The 15428-nt window shown below is 37.0% G+C and overlaps 1 protein-coding gene across 1 annotated transcript in view; it reads left to right on the top strand.

Annotated features, from left to right (window-relative positions):
* LOC106877363 (cytoplasmic dynein 1 light intermediate chain 2) overlaps positions 1-15428 on the top strand; it is a 78197-nt gene that overhangs the window by 38402 nt on the left and 24367 nt on the right. The window lies entirely within an intron of this gene.

The raw sequence follows: 15428 nt of genomic DNA, 5'->3' as shown, positions 1-15428 counted from the left end.
GGACCTTTCCTACTATAATGATCCTTCAATATTTATGCTTCACCATATTCCTCTCTCACCCGTTCTTCATTTCTAACCATTACTCACTCTACTATACACTCTTGTAACCACTACCCACCCACACTTACTGTTCTACCCCATTAACAAATGCTTGGACTTCGGCTGTTTTTTTTTTTTTTTTTGACACCATTAGCAATACAAACTAATTTTTCTCACAAGAAGATATTTAGAAACTACCTATGTCGGTGCCATATAGAAAGTACCATTGACTCGTAGAAAACACATGTACCAGTGCTGAATGCATCCTGTTATATACAGTAACCCCCTGCCATATTGCAGTTTATTATTTAAGCTTACGTCGATTCCTCCATGGTGTTGTTTTGCGTTTGCAATAAAATGAATATATACAAATTATAAAAATAATTAAAAAAAAAATGCAATGCTGTTTCTACTTTGTAGATTGTTACCTATCGTGGGGGGCTTTGGAACATAACACCCATGATAGTCGAGGGATTACTGTATACTGTAAAATAGTTGGTGTTAGGCAAGGGCTTCTAACCATAGAAACCATGCTAAATCAGATGGGAACCTAGTGCAGCTCCCTAGCTTGCCAGTTCCGGTCAAACTGTCCAATCCATGCCAGCATGGAAAACATGCTCAATGATGATGATGATGATGATTTTAAACAAATTATAAATTCACTGAATACTAAAATAGCCTTTCTGTAATGCATTGAGAAATATTTTTGGTAAAAATGATTATTTAATAATAAATTTAAAATGAAAAAGTGAAGTTAAAAAAACAATTTTTCCAAGTTTGTCTGTGGTGGAAAGTAGGATTTTAGCCATGTGCTAAAACAAAGAATCCCTTTGAACATAGAACATGATCTGCGGTTCAATATGTTATCCTGCTATGCCTGTCCTTCCCATTAAGAAACAAAAAAAATCACGCATTAAAGGTATTTGTATTTATTGTTGACTGAAGACATTTACCAAGTATTTGCTTGCATTCTATAATCGCTAATTTGGTTTGTTTTTTTTATATTCATATTTTTTTCCATGCTAGCATGGGTTAGATAATTGTAGTATTAACCCTTTCATTACCAACCCGGCTGAAACCGGCTCTGGCTCTGAGTACAAATGTCTTGTTTTCATAAGTTCTGAATTAAATTCTTCCACCAAACTTTAGTCACAATTTATGTTCCTAACTCTAGCTTAATGATAACTAAGTTATTTTACTAAATTCTTTTGTTATATTTAAAATTGATTGAAAGAAACACAGAGCATCTCAAAATAAATGCAGTAACGAAAGGGTTAAGGCATTGTTTTACAGCCAGATGCTTTTCTTGTCACTAATCCTTATCTGTTTTACTGAAAAAAAAAAGAAAAAAAAGATATTTCTCATTTTACACATCTTCAAAAGTTCAGTTTCCATCTACCCAGATCACTTACCATGCTTTGTCAGCCTGGGACTGGAATAGACTCATCCAAAATGTTCTGTAGTGGAACTGAGCTTAAAACCATGCGTAGCAAAAGAAAACTACCAGCCCCTATTTGTAAAAACCTTATTCTCTAAGTTGTATGATAATCCCTTCCATCACAGAATTAAAGCTTTTTAATTTTTTTTTTCCCCCTTTTATATAATTCTTTTGTAATAAGAAGAACTTGACAGATCTGTAAATGAAGAGATTTGCATGTGTGTCTCTGCATGACAAAGCATACAATTTTGTGAAACTAATTAAATGAAGGATCATTTACAAAGAATCTCTCTTTTTTATGGTTTAGTTAGGTCAAGCTTTGGAGAACTGAGACTTGTAGGATTGACTTGGTTTATATTAAATCCTTGGAAACACGAAAACATGGGTGGGAAAGAACTCCCAGAGTTTGAGGTGATTAGTGTGAAGTCTTAGTGATAGAAGACAGATGGGAGAGGAGTGTTGTGTAGGGCTTTCAGGGGAATGGAGGTTATTGTAGTAGTGATAGAATAAGCAGACAGGCCATTTGTGTTGGATGTTGCTGTGTATTGGTGAAGGAGTCTTTAGCAATTCCTTGGAAGACTTTTCAGATGCTGTCTAGGATGACTGTATGTGTAGCAGTATTCTAGATGCCCAGTGTGTAGTAGTCCTGGCATCATTTAAGGTACCTGAGTGTGTGTGTGGTGACACCATTCCAGATTTGGTAACAGTATTTTGTTGGGGTCCTTATTTGTTCATTATTTTCTGATCCTGAAAATGCCCAGTATTACATACTTTATTTAACCCTTCAGCATTTAAAGTGGCCTTATCCAGCCAAATTATTCTCCCTGTTTTATGTTCAAACTGGCCAAATCTGACCTCTTGAACCTACCCTGCAACGTCATTCTTAAAGTCATCAATATCTCAGAGCTACAAGATAATCCATGATTAATTCAAAACAATGAATAAATAAGCATTACACTCGACAGAGTAATCTAAATCCTAAATGATTAACTCTTATTAGTATTATCTCTGTTATGGACCTTATTTCACTCCTGTTTCTGCCCAATCCACTAGAAGCAATATATTTTGTCTTTGATCGTAATCTCTTACCATGTGTTTGATCTGAAAAGGTGTAAATTTCCTAGTTTCTTCTTCTCTCCATTATCTCATTTTGTAATTGCTTTTTTGTGAAATTACCTCTAATTTAGTCTTAGGTGATAAAAAAAAAATACCCACTTAATGACAGGTGTGTTGGAATTTAGAAAATAATGTCCCATTGGTAATGAAAAGCAATGTTGAGATATTTCACGTTGATTTAGAATAGAAACAGGCGCAGTCATTTAGAATCTACTTTGTAGGTTGAAACAGATTTATTTCATTACTATGTCCTGTATTTTACTAATTGTTCTGTTAATTGCTGCCAAAGTCTATCATTTGTCTTTCACAATTCCTGCTGCTGCTCTCACCAATCAATATAAATTTTACTGCTTTTGTTTTGTTATTAAACTTGTATTTCATTTGTTTGTTTCCACCTCTTTTGCAAACAGTATTTTATAACTTATTTATTTAAAACTTCTGTCATGAAATAATACTCCCCCACATGAAATACTAAACAAATATATAATATCGGATCAAGAAATTGATATTTGCCAGTGTCCTGGCCACATAACCACTAGTGAAGTACTAAAACAGTACCAACTGGTAATATTGATATTGCAGATGATGATTTTTTTTTCAGTGGTCTTCAACCGGGGGCGATTATCTGTCCACTAATGTTTGATGCATTAAGTCAGTGGTTCTCAACCATTTCGTTGATCCTATGAACCCCCATGGTTCCAGTTTTACTTGGATGAACCCTTATAACCATTTGATGCTTAGAAAATCTTATTTTCATAATTAAATATTCTTAGGAATTGTACTAAACAAAAAAAAAATTAATTTATGAGCAATAAATTAGTTCTACAATGTGCAAAATATTTTAACAAAATCTTTTGTGGACCTGAATTAGATGGATTGGACTGGAATGTTCTTTCTTGAAGCATTTATTTATCCTTTGGTGGATGCAGATTATAGATTTAGCTACTTCATTTCTTTCCCTGTTTTTCCCCATCTTTTTTTTTTGCTTTGCCACCCAATCCTCCTCCTCATCATCATTTAATGTCCATATAGTGTACATGCTGTGAAGTATGTGTGCACAAGCAGCATACTGGGATCACAAGGCAGGTTTGGCAGTGAATAAAAGATTTTAAATGTGGCAGATGTAGAGGAGTAGTGAGCAAAGCAGCAGTGAAATGTATTGTTTTCAATACTTGGAAGGATTTACTGGCGTAATTGATAGCTTCTGTTACCTAGGTAACTTCATCAGTAGTAGATGAGGGTGCTGTGAAAATATAGTAGCCAGAATGAAGAAAATTCAGGGAGCTGTTAGCTTTGCAAGCAGCTAGGGGATTCTCTCTTCAAGCAAAGGGCAGATTGTTTGTTGCTTGTGCGTGGAGTGCAGTCACTGCATGGTGGTAGAACATATGCACTGAGTGCAGGTGTGTAAAGGTTGAAGTGAAATGAAGCAAGTATTGTGTGTGTGTGAATGACATGGCAGAGATAAAGTGGGTATCGGAGGAAAAGATAGCTTCAACTGAACACGCTACATGACCTCAAACCTGATAGAATTTGATTGTTATACATGTCATCATAAACCCATGCCGATCAAGGGAATTGAAACCTTATCAAGTCTCATATTGTCTCAGTTAATTTAAATTGTTGTTAGTTTAAATGTTTATTGTCAACTGTTGAAACAACTGACTTAACTGTAGTAAAATTTGAGCTGGTTAATTTGAAGCTAAATTTAGAAGTGAAATTTCAATTTCTGTCACAACACAATTTACTTAAAACTGCTTGCTTCCTCTTTCTCTTGGTGTTTGCAAAGTCGGTGAAACTAAGCAGCTTGTCTGAGTCATTGCTGTGGACAGATCAATGATTATAGTTATCTCTTTCCTGTGTTATGTCAATACCTCACCCAGCATACATGGCAACAGACGGTCACTGTTTCTTCTGAAATGGCCAGTTTAAATCTATTTTCTCAGTTTGCCATAGATTTTATTACTGGCTTTCTTCTTTTACATATTTTTACTTTTTTTTTCTTTTTTGGGTGGTGTCTCATTTGCTATTATAAAAAACTTTTTGTTTATTATTACTGAATAATTACTTTTATTTTTTAACTTATTGTACTGGCCATGCTGGGGCCATGAAAGGGTTTGTGATCAAGTCAACTCCAGTATTTTTAAAGTCTGATTGTATTGATCTTATTTTGTCAAACCACTAAGTGCAGAATCATAAACCAACCAATACCAGTTATCTACTGGTGAAACATCCATGCATAAACAGTCGTTCACATAGTTTTTTGACTACCAAATCAACCAACAAGGCATTTGTCAACCAGGAGCTATAGTAGATATTGGCCCAAAGTGCCCCACAGTGGGGTCTGAATCTGAACTTGTGTTGTGGCAGATTGAACTAAGCACATGCATGCTTGCGCATACACAGGATATTATTAGGAAACATCTTCAGATTCTCAATGCATTAACCTTTTCGTTACTGTATTTCTTTTGAGATGCTCTGTTTCTTTCAATTACTTTGGCACATGAAAAACAACATTCGGGCGTGGTCATTGCCAGTGCCACTGGACTGGCTCCCGTGCAGGTAGCACATAAAAAAAACCTTTTGAGCGTGGTCATTGCCAGAACCACCTGTGGCTTAATGAATACGAGCATTACACTCTTTTAAGGAATAATGGCACCTTGTTTCTGTCCAGTTTGAGATGAATAACGAATAAGATGTTGAAATTTTGAGATTTCAATGATATGATTCTATATCTTTAGAATGACATTGCAGAGCAGGTGTAAGAGGCCATATCTTGACAGTTTGAACATAAAACGGGTAGAATATCTGGGCCATATATGGCCTGTTTAAATGCTAAAGGGTTAAACACACCAACACCAATTGTCAAGCAGTGTTGCGACACACACACACACACACGATAGGCTTCTTTCAGTTTCTGCCAACCAAATCCACTCACAAGGCTTTGGTCAGCCCAAGACTCTAGTAGAAGATACTTGTTGAACCTGGAACCATATGGTTGGGAAGCTAACTTCTTACCACACAGCCACAATTTTCTAAGACCTAATTTCTTTTCTTATTAAATTCCAATATTCCATTCTCTTTGATTCTATAGATGAGTGGTTCTCATTTATGTCTGCTGACAAGTGTCTAACAGTAGTTGCTTTCATTGTTCTCTTAAATACCAGACTGTAAATACCCTTAGGGTATTTTTTCCAGAGAGGATTGAATAAAATGTCTTGAATCTGTTCTGAGTTCAAATCCCAAAGAGGTCAGCTTGGCCTTTCGTTGTTTTGGGGATCAATAAACAAACCACTAGTCCTGTACTGGGGTCAGTTCATCCTCATCTCTCCTATTAGTATTTCAAGGGTCCAGACTTGTCTCATAGTGCCACCCTGATTCAACTGGAGAATTAAGGGTACGTGTTTCTATGGAACACTTGACTACAGTAATCTCTCGCCATATCGCAGTGCCCCTATCATGGCTTATTATTTGAGCTTACGTCGATTCCTTTGTGGTGGCATTTTGCATTTATAATTAGATATACACAAATTATAAAACTATTAAAAACAAATACACAGTGCTGTTTCTACTTTGGATTATCGTCTATCGCAAGGGGTTTTGGAACATAACACCTGCGATAGTTGGGGGTTTACTGTACTTAGACATTAATTTCACAATTAACAGTCCAGTTAATCTAACACCTGAATGTTCATTGTCGAGACCAACAAGTAGGGAGGTGCGAGGAAGAGACACTTCTACCAACTGGACATTCTGCACCACACCGTTTATATATTGTCTACCGATTCCATTAAGTTACATACCACTGTATTGTTAACCATTAAGCATTGAAATTATTCTGTCAAATGTAATGCTTATTCAATGAATATTGTCTTAGGATTCTGTGACTTCGTAATTTTCGAACGACATTGTAGGGTTGGTGCGAGAGGTCAGATCCTGCCAGTTTGAACATTAAAACAGGTAGAATATCTGAGTCACATATGGCCAGTTTAATTACTAAAAGGTTAAACATGACCCAGCTTTCAGATATTTTGGTCCAGTCTTTCCCACTTAAATATTTTCTAAAAGTTTCATTTTTGCCAGTCTGTAGATTGTTTAAAAAAAAAAAATACAACTTGGCATTGATACTAATTCCTACTCGGTATTTCAAGCACAAAATGGATATTGTCCCTAGTTCTAGGAGACAAACCTCTTGTTTTAACCCTTTTTCTACTACATTTCTGTTGCTGCCCTTGTTTCATAATTTTTAAAATGATGATGAATATAGTAAAATAACTTTACCATTATTAAAATGGTACTTGTAACTTAAAGGAACATGGAATCTTAATTGAAATCATCATCATCGTTTAACGTCCGTTTTCCCTGCTGGCATGGATTGGATGGTTTGAATGAGGTCTAGCAAGCCAGAGGGCTGCACCAGGCTCCATTCTGATCTGGCAAAATTTCTACAGCTGGATGCCCTTCTTAATGCTAACCACTCTGAGAGTGTAGTGAGTGCTTTCTACATGCCACCGGCACGGGAGCCAGTCAAGGGACACTGGTATCGACCACGTTTGGATGATGCATTTTACATACGACCGGAATGGGAAAAGTTTTTAGATAATTTTAAACACAATTTGTATCAGCAAACTAGAGGCAGTTTCTGGCAGGTTGGTATCAAAAAAGTGGCCTAAATTAAAATCTATCAATTTCTTGTTAATTTATGTTCCAAACACCAGCAACAGAGTATTTGAAAAGAAATATGGCAATAAAAGGTTAAATGCTATATTTATTCCTAAATTTGAAATTTTGGGAAATCTCTACAATACACTAAAAAAAGAAAGAGATCACACACACACACACACACACACACACACACACACACATATTAGTATCTGCATTCTTGTTTTATATTTTCTTGCCCCGTAGTAAATAATAAATGACCTATGTTCAGTGAACCAGTTGTTGCTGTTGATGTGGCAAGTTGTTTCTAGGTTTCATTGATTTTTGTGTTTGTTTATCCGCTGTGACCTTTTTAGTGAAAGGAACTACAGGTTGATTGAATGTTACAAAGGTAATAAACTCTAATTAATAATATTTTACTGTGTTTCTCTTCTTGAAACAATGCATGTTAATTACATTTGTTAAAAAATTTGATTTATGGTGAATTTGAAGGACAAATCATTAGAAAGACCAGTCCCTGGAAATTGGCCAATTTATTGATATATTTTTTTAATCAAGTGTGGCTGTGTAGTCAAGACATCTGCTTCCAACCATATGGTTTCAGGTTCAGTCTCGTTGCATGGCACCTTGGGCAAGTGTCTTTTACTATAATCTGGGTTAACCACAGACTTGTGAGTGGAAACTGAATGATTTGTGTGTTTGTGACTCCTTGTCTTGATGTTTGATAATGGTAAATGAGTGTCATTGTCATATAAATAGTGTCCCAATATTCTTCAAAGACCCGTCTGACCAAAAGGAAATATTACTTTACTTGGAAAGTGAGGCTTGGTGTCAGGACATTTGGCCCAAAGAAGATTTGCTTCAAACTCCATCTGACTCCTACAAGAACAGAAAAGTAGACATTAAAAGATAAAAAAAAAAGAAAAAAATACAACGTAATCCTAAGTACTGTTAGTGAAGAAAAAGAGACCAAGCTATAGAATCGTAAAATACGAAGGCCATTTGGTGGTTTAGTCCTAAAACAGTAACAGCAAACACCACCCATTGTTCATCTAGTGACTTTTTTTAATGACAAATGTAATTGTATATATATATATATATATATATATATATATATATATACACACACACACACTCACACATATATATACAGGGTGCAGTGAATGAATTGTCATCTAAATTACGCAAAAATGAAAATAACACTTAACATCTCATTTTAACAGATATATTTACCAAAATTACATTAAAATATCTTGAAATACTAAGGACTAAATTTTTTCAATAAAATCGCCATTGGCTTCAACCATGGCCTCCAGACGACTTTGGAATCTCCTTCAACTCTTCTGGACAATTTCCTTATTTAAATTGGTAAATGCTGCCATAATCCTTGCCTTTAGTTCATCTTTGGTGTTACAAGGAGTTTCTCATTCAACTCGCCCCCCCCCCCCCATGATAATCAAGGGTGTTGCAGTCTGGGGAGTTAGGTGGCCAGATGTTAGGGGTGATGTGGTCGCAGAAATTGTCTGACAACCATGACTGGGTTCTCCTGCTTGTGTGGCATGGTGTGGCAGGGTGCAGAGTCCTGCTGCCAGACATAGGGTCTTCCAGCAGCCACCCTCTTGACCCAGAGCAGTACTACCTCCTCCAGGCACTTGATGTAGTTCTCCATATTGAGTCTGAGGCCATGTTGGAAGATGAATGGAGGCATAACATCGCCATCACTAGTGATCACTCCAAACACCATGATGTTGACTGGATGTTTGATTTTTATCAGTCTCAGTACGTGTCCTCAGATTGACACCCAAACACTCTGAAATGTTCGTATTGGAGCTGCTGGCACAAATGCCAAACAGTACAGCATGTCATTTCCAAATTCCTGGCAAAGTGAATTGTGTCATGGTGCTGTTTTTCTCACAGACAGTGCCCAACTAGCCCTACTATACTGCTTATGCGCAAAATATAAAATGGCAACAATTTACCTATCGCACCTTGTGTATATATATATATATGTATGTATGTATGTATGTATGTGTATATATATATATATATATATATATATATATATATTTATTTATTTATTCAGCTGTTATTTCTTGGTGGAAGTTGTTTTGTTTTTGTCACAACTGTTATTGTGGAGTGAGAATGCACAATGTGAGGTTCAGTGACTAAAAGCTATGTCACCCTTTCCTCTCTCTCTCTCTCTGTGCTGGTTCTCTTCCACTGGTGATTGCATTTGAAATACACTGCTTTTATATAAATTAATTTTAAATGAAAAAGATAATGAATTTGTTGAAATAATTATTAAGCTGGTGTTTGTCCGACCCCTGCTATACTCTTTCGCCCCAACTTTCTCTCTCTCTTTCTTCCTGTTTCTTGAGTAAAGCTGCGATGGACTGGCATTCTGTCCAGCTGACGGAAATACATACGCCATAGAAACCGGGAAACTGGGCCCATGAGCCTGGCTAGGCTTTAAAAGGGCGCATAAATAAAATATATATATATATATTTTTCTTTTGTTTCAGTCATTTGACTGTGGCCATGCTGGAGCACGTCTGTAGTCGGACAATTCGACCCCAGGACTTATTCTTTGTAAGCCTAATACTTACTCTATTGGTCTCTTTTGCCGAACTGCAATGTGATGAAGATGTAAATGCACCAGCATTGGTTGTCAAGCAATGGTGGGGGAACCGGGACACACACATATACACGACGGGCTTCTTTCAGTTTCCATCTACCAAATCCGCTCACAAGGCTTTGGTCGGCCCAGGGCTATAGTAGATGACACTTGCCCAAGGTGCCACACAGTGGGACTGAACCCGGAACCATGTGGTTGGTAAGCAAGCTACTTACCACACAGCCACTGCTACACCTGTATATATATTTTATTTATTAGTGTGTGTTTGTCTTCCATCACTGCTTTGCAAGTGGTGTTGGTTTGTTTACATTCCTATAATCTAACAATTTGACAAAAGACTGAGAGAATAAGTCCCAGGCTTTAAGAATTAAGTCCTGGGATTGATTTATTTGGCTAAAACTTCTTCAAGGCTGTGCTCCAGTTTGGCCACAGTCTAATGACAAACTTTTCCTTGTTAACATTTAATGAATGGACTGTCTTCCATAAGATGGTCATTCAGTTTCTGTGAACCACAGCTGCAGGTTTGCAATGGTCCTGATTTGTCCCATTTGGTCATCCACAGTATTCTACATTCTATTGTAGCTTTACATTTTAACTGTTTCTTTGAAGGCCACCAATATAATTGAACTGAAGGCAGCGAGCTGGCAGAAACGTTAGCACGCCAGGTGAAACGCCTAGCAGTATTTCGTCTGCAGTTACGTTCTGAGTTCAAATTCTGCCGAGGTCCACTTTGCCTCTCATCCTTTCAGGGTCGATTAAATAAGTACCAGTTAATCATTGGGGTCAATGTAATCAACTTAATCCCCTTGTCTGTCCTTGTTTGTCCCCTTTATGTTTAGCTCCCTGTGGGCAATAAAGAAAGAAATATAATTGAACTGTTCATTATGGGATGTATTGATGGAGATGATGAGGTTGGGGTCAGAGGATTTACTCCGTTGGATCCTCCCTCAGTAGATGATAGTGAGTTTTTAGTAGTAGTAGCTGTAGCATCATTGAGTGGAATGAGCAAAGAACACCAAACTGTACATTTTACTTCTCCTCACAGCAATTGAATCTGACATTCCTACATTCCAGAAACTCTCTTCAGGTTATTGACCAGCTTGGTTGCTATTAATTGGTTGTCTCGCTGTTGTCTGTCCATTGACGAGGAGAGAAGGGGCAGGGGACAGCTGTTTTGACAGACTGGTTGATTTGTGTTTTTCTGACTCGAGCGGCTTCGACTTTTTGTTTTTAATTTATTATATAGCATCTTGGAGTAAATTCATTGGAAATCACAAGGAAGGAATGGTTTTTGTACTGGTCTGAAGAGTTTTGGCCTTTCACCAATATTCTCTTATAAGAAGGGTCCTATTTGTTTTATTCAAAATATTACAGTTGTTTTACTGAATACTTGAATGTCTTTGAAAGGTTCATCAGCCCTTAAGGGGTTTTTATATTTTCTTTCAGGAGTTGTTAACAGATCTTTTTATTTTATAATAAAATTCCACATTACTTATGGTTATAGATAGGTATATATATATATTTCTTTATTACCTACGAGAGGCTAAACATAGAGGGGACAAACAAAGGTACTAAGTGGATTACATCGACCCCAGTGCGTAACTGGTACTTATTTAATCGACCCCGAAAGGATGAAAGGCAAAGTTGGCCTTGGTGGAATTTGAACTCAGAACATAACAGCAGATGAAATACCACTAAGCACTTTGCCCGGCAGGCTAACGATTCTACCAGCTCGCCACTCTAAACTATATATGTAGCATAGGTACATAGCTATATCACGTGATCAACCAGACTCAGATGTTACACCTTGCTGGTCACAATGTGCTTCTTATTGTTTTGGCTTTCAAGTGATGCCATCCCTGGCTAGGCAAGCAGGCCGACATTTCCCCTGATCAGAAGGTTATTATTCTGTTACAGGGGTGACCCATTTACAGCTGAGTGGACTGGAGCAACATGAAATGAAGTGCTTTCTCAAGAACACAATGTGTCGCTTGGCCCAGGAATCAAAACCCATAATCATTACATCATGAATGGAATGCCCTAACCACTAGAACGGATGCCTTTATGTATAATTATATAGCATAGATTAATTAAGCCTCCAAAATTGGATATATATATATAAAAGGTTTCTTTCTTTTCTTTTCTTTATTTTTGTTTGCCAATCTATTCTGGCAAAGACAGGTTTCAAAGATATTTGTGCTTATTTTAGTTGGTTTCATTGTGAAATAGACTTGCATCAACCCTTACAAAATATATTCTGTCTAAAATTTACATTCAATTTTGAACAGGTTGCATTTTTAGATTTCAAATTTAATTTTGTGTGCGTGTGCGTGTGTGTGTGTGTGTGTGTTTTTTATAGATGTTATCCATGATGATGTATGGAGTTAGCGAGGCATTTTCTGATGCTATATAATTTTTATATTGCTTATTGGAAGCTTTCCAGTGAGGTGTCTCTTGGACATTTTTTCTATATGTAATATATGTATGTGTGTGTGTGTTCAGAAATATCAGTTACTAAATATAAATAGCATGATCAGATTCTTGGCTAATTATAATATTTTGTTATTGATCTATTTCATTTTGCAATTATTTGCTGTAGACTAGTTTAGCAAGTTTCAGTGCATCTCTCAATATTCACAATATTAACTAGGAAACGAGTAGATGAGTTCCAAGCATGTAGCAAGTTCCCAATTTTTGCTGTCAGAACTTTGAATCTTGGCATTTGAAAAGACATTTTTACCTTTTGTCAGTGTGAAAGAAAAAGATAATCTGGCTCAATGAACTCCATCTCTGACACATACAAGCATGGAAAAGTGGACGTTAAAACAATGCTTCTGTGAGTTAATTTAATGTCCACATTTCGTTACTATGCTTGTATGGGTCGGTGGGAGTTTGTTGAGGCAGATTTTCTACAGCTAGCTTCAGCTTCTGTCTTCCAAACCCACTTGCAAGTTTTTTTTTTTTTTTTTTTTGTCAGCCCTTGACTGTAGTAGAAAATACTTGTCCACAAGGGAACTGAACCTGGAACTATGTAAATGGGAAGCAAACTTCTTACTCATACAGCCACCCCTACATGTGCTCGGATGTGCGTGCGCACACACAGTTGTGTGTCAGTGTAAAGGCAGACTGCTTTGTTTAGTCTGCAACAGTTTGAAGCTTTCTTTTTTTTTTTCATTCTGGTTGTTTTTCTCTGAATTTTTTAATAGAAATACCAGCCTGAGTGATCTAGAACCATAAAAAAAAATGGTTTGTGTTCGTTCAGTATTTGTGTGTGTGTGTCTGTATGTGGTCATTGGTGGAGAGAATGTGATGTTGTGGCTTTCAGTTGCTTTACTAGTTAGATATTCGTGTCAGTGCTAAAATTGCTTTCTTGTTCCAAAACCAAACAGTTCTTTGTATTAATAATCCCTGGTATCTGTGAGCCTTTTGTAACCAAATTTCTATTGAAATATTCATTTTAATTTTGAAAACATTGAAGAATTTAGTAAAATATCTTTGTCACTGGTGCTGGTGCCACGTAAAAAACATCCAGTACACTCTAAAGTGGTTGGCAATAGGAAGGGTGCCAAAAGACTCTTGAACCTGGTACGACTTCCAGTCTTGCCAGCTCCTATCAAACTGTCCAACCCATGCCAGCATTGGAAAACGGGCATTAAATGATTTTGATGAATTAACATGAAATTTTGGAAGGTTTTTCGATCACTTTAAAATTGGGAAGTTTGTATCACAACGAAGGGTGGCCTTGGGTGGGTTTATAAGGTTAGATGTGATTTTTTATAAGGGTTAGTCTGGTGCTTATTTTATTGGTCTCTTTGCTAAGAGAAATGTCCGCAATTTTATATTGTTTCTAATGTAGACACAAGGCCTGGAATTTGCAAGGGCCAGGAATAGTTCACTGTTACTTTGTTGACCCTGGAAGGGTGAATGGTAATGTTAACTTCGGCAGGATCTGAACTCAGAATGTAAAGGGCTGGAACAAATACTACTGTAAGGTAATTTGTCCGACACTCTTAACAATTTTGCCTCTCCACTTACTGGACAACCATTGATGTAACTGTAAATAGGTGTAGGCGTGACTGTGTGGCAAGAAGATTGCTTCCCAACAGCATGGTCCTGGGTTCAATCCCACAGCATGCCACTTGGAGAAACTGTTTTCTACTATAGACTCAGGTCGACCAAAGCCATGTTAGCAGATTTGGTAGACAGAAACTGAAAGAAGCCTCTGTGTGTATATAATCATCATTTAACGTCCATTGTCCATGCTGGCATGGGTTGGATGGTTTGACCAGTACTGGTAATCTGGAAGGCTGCACCAGACTCCAGTCTGATTTGACAAGGTTTCTACAGCTGGATGCCCTTCCTAACGCTAACCACTCTAAGAGTGTAATGGGTGCTTTTATGTGCCACCAGCACGGGTGCCATTTGCATGATACTGGCATCCACCACAACTGTGATTTTGCTCAGCTTGATATATATATATAAAGTGTGTTTTTGTGTCTGTTTGTCCCCAAACTCTGCTTGAAAACTGGTGTGGGTGTGTTTATGTCTCTGTAACTTAGTGGTTTGTCAAAAGAGACTAATAGAATAAGTACTAGACTTTAAAAAATAAGTACTTGGGTCAATTTATTCGACTAAATTTCTTCAAGGCCATGCCCCAACATGGCCACAATCTAGTGACTGAAACAACAAAGAATTTTAATTTAAATTACTACTAAAAATTTTTTTTTTTTAAAAGATATTTCTTGAAAATGCTGTTACTCATTTGATTTTGTTGCTGCGAATTAGACTGCAGACTCACCATTAATAGCTATATTTTAATTTAGCAATCCTTCTTCTCTTCATTCTCTTCATTGTTTAAATATTATTATTGCTTAAAAGAAATTTGATTTCTTAGCACAATTTTATCTCTCGCACACACACTGCCTGTCTCCCCAGTGGTTGTTCCAGTGTGCCTCCCTTACCATCCTCCAGGGCAACACCTTTTCCATTTCGGCTGCAGGGACCATGAGGCAGACTGACAAGTCAGATGTCCCTTAAATATAATGTCTATTAGTACAACACTCTACTCCCCAGTAACAACATTTCTCCATTGTTTTAATGTTCATTTTCTCATACTTGAAATCTCATGATTGGGAAGCAAACCCCTTAACCATCATGACCGTACCTGCTTCTGTACTGATGTATTTCAGCATATTTATATCCTCCCATTCCAGTCCTCTTTCCATATATATTGGAACTTCTTTTTGTTTTGCATTGTCAGAACCTGTTGTTTATTCTACACAAGTAGTTCTCAATGGGACAGTGGAGGTCAAACAACATATTCACCGATGCACTTTGCATAGAGTTAAAAACAAAGACAAAACACTCTTTTAGTGTTTCGGTTATTCTGTCAAATCTAATGCCTATTTATTCTCATTCATCGTCATTGTTTAACGTCCGTTTTCCATGCTGGCATGGGTTGGACAGTTTGACTGAGGACTGGCAAGCCAGAAGACTGCTCCAGGCTCCAATCTGATCTGGAAATGTTTCTAATGCCAACTA

Source organism: Octopus bimaculoides, chromosome 3 (assembly GCF_046866305.1).
Source record: "Octopus bimaculoides isolate indiv1 chromosome 3, ASM4686630v1, whole genome shotgun sequence".
Classification (NCBI taxonomy): Eukaryota; Metazoa; Mollusca; class Cephalopoda; order Octopoda; family Octopodidae; genus Octopus; species Octopus bimaculoides.
The sequence above is the reverse complement of the archived record's forward strand: the minus strand, read 5'-3'. Positions and strand labels throughout refer to the sequence as shown.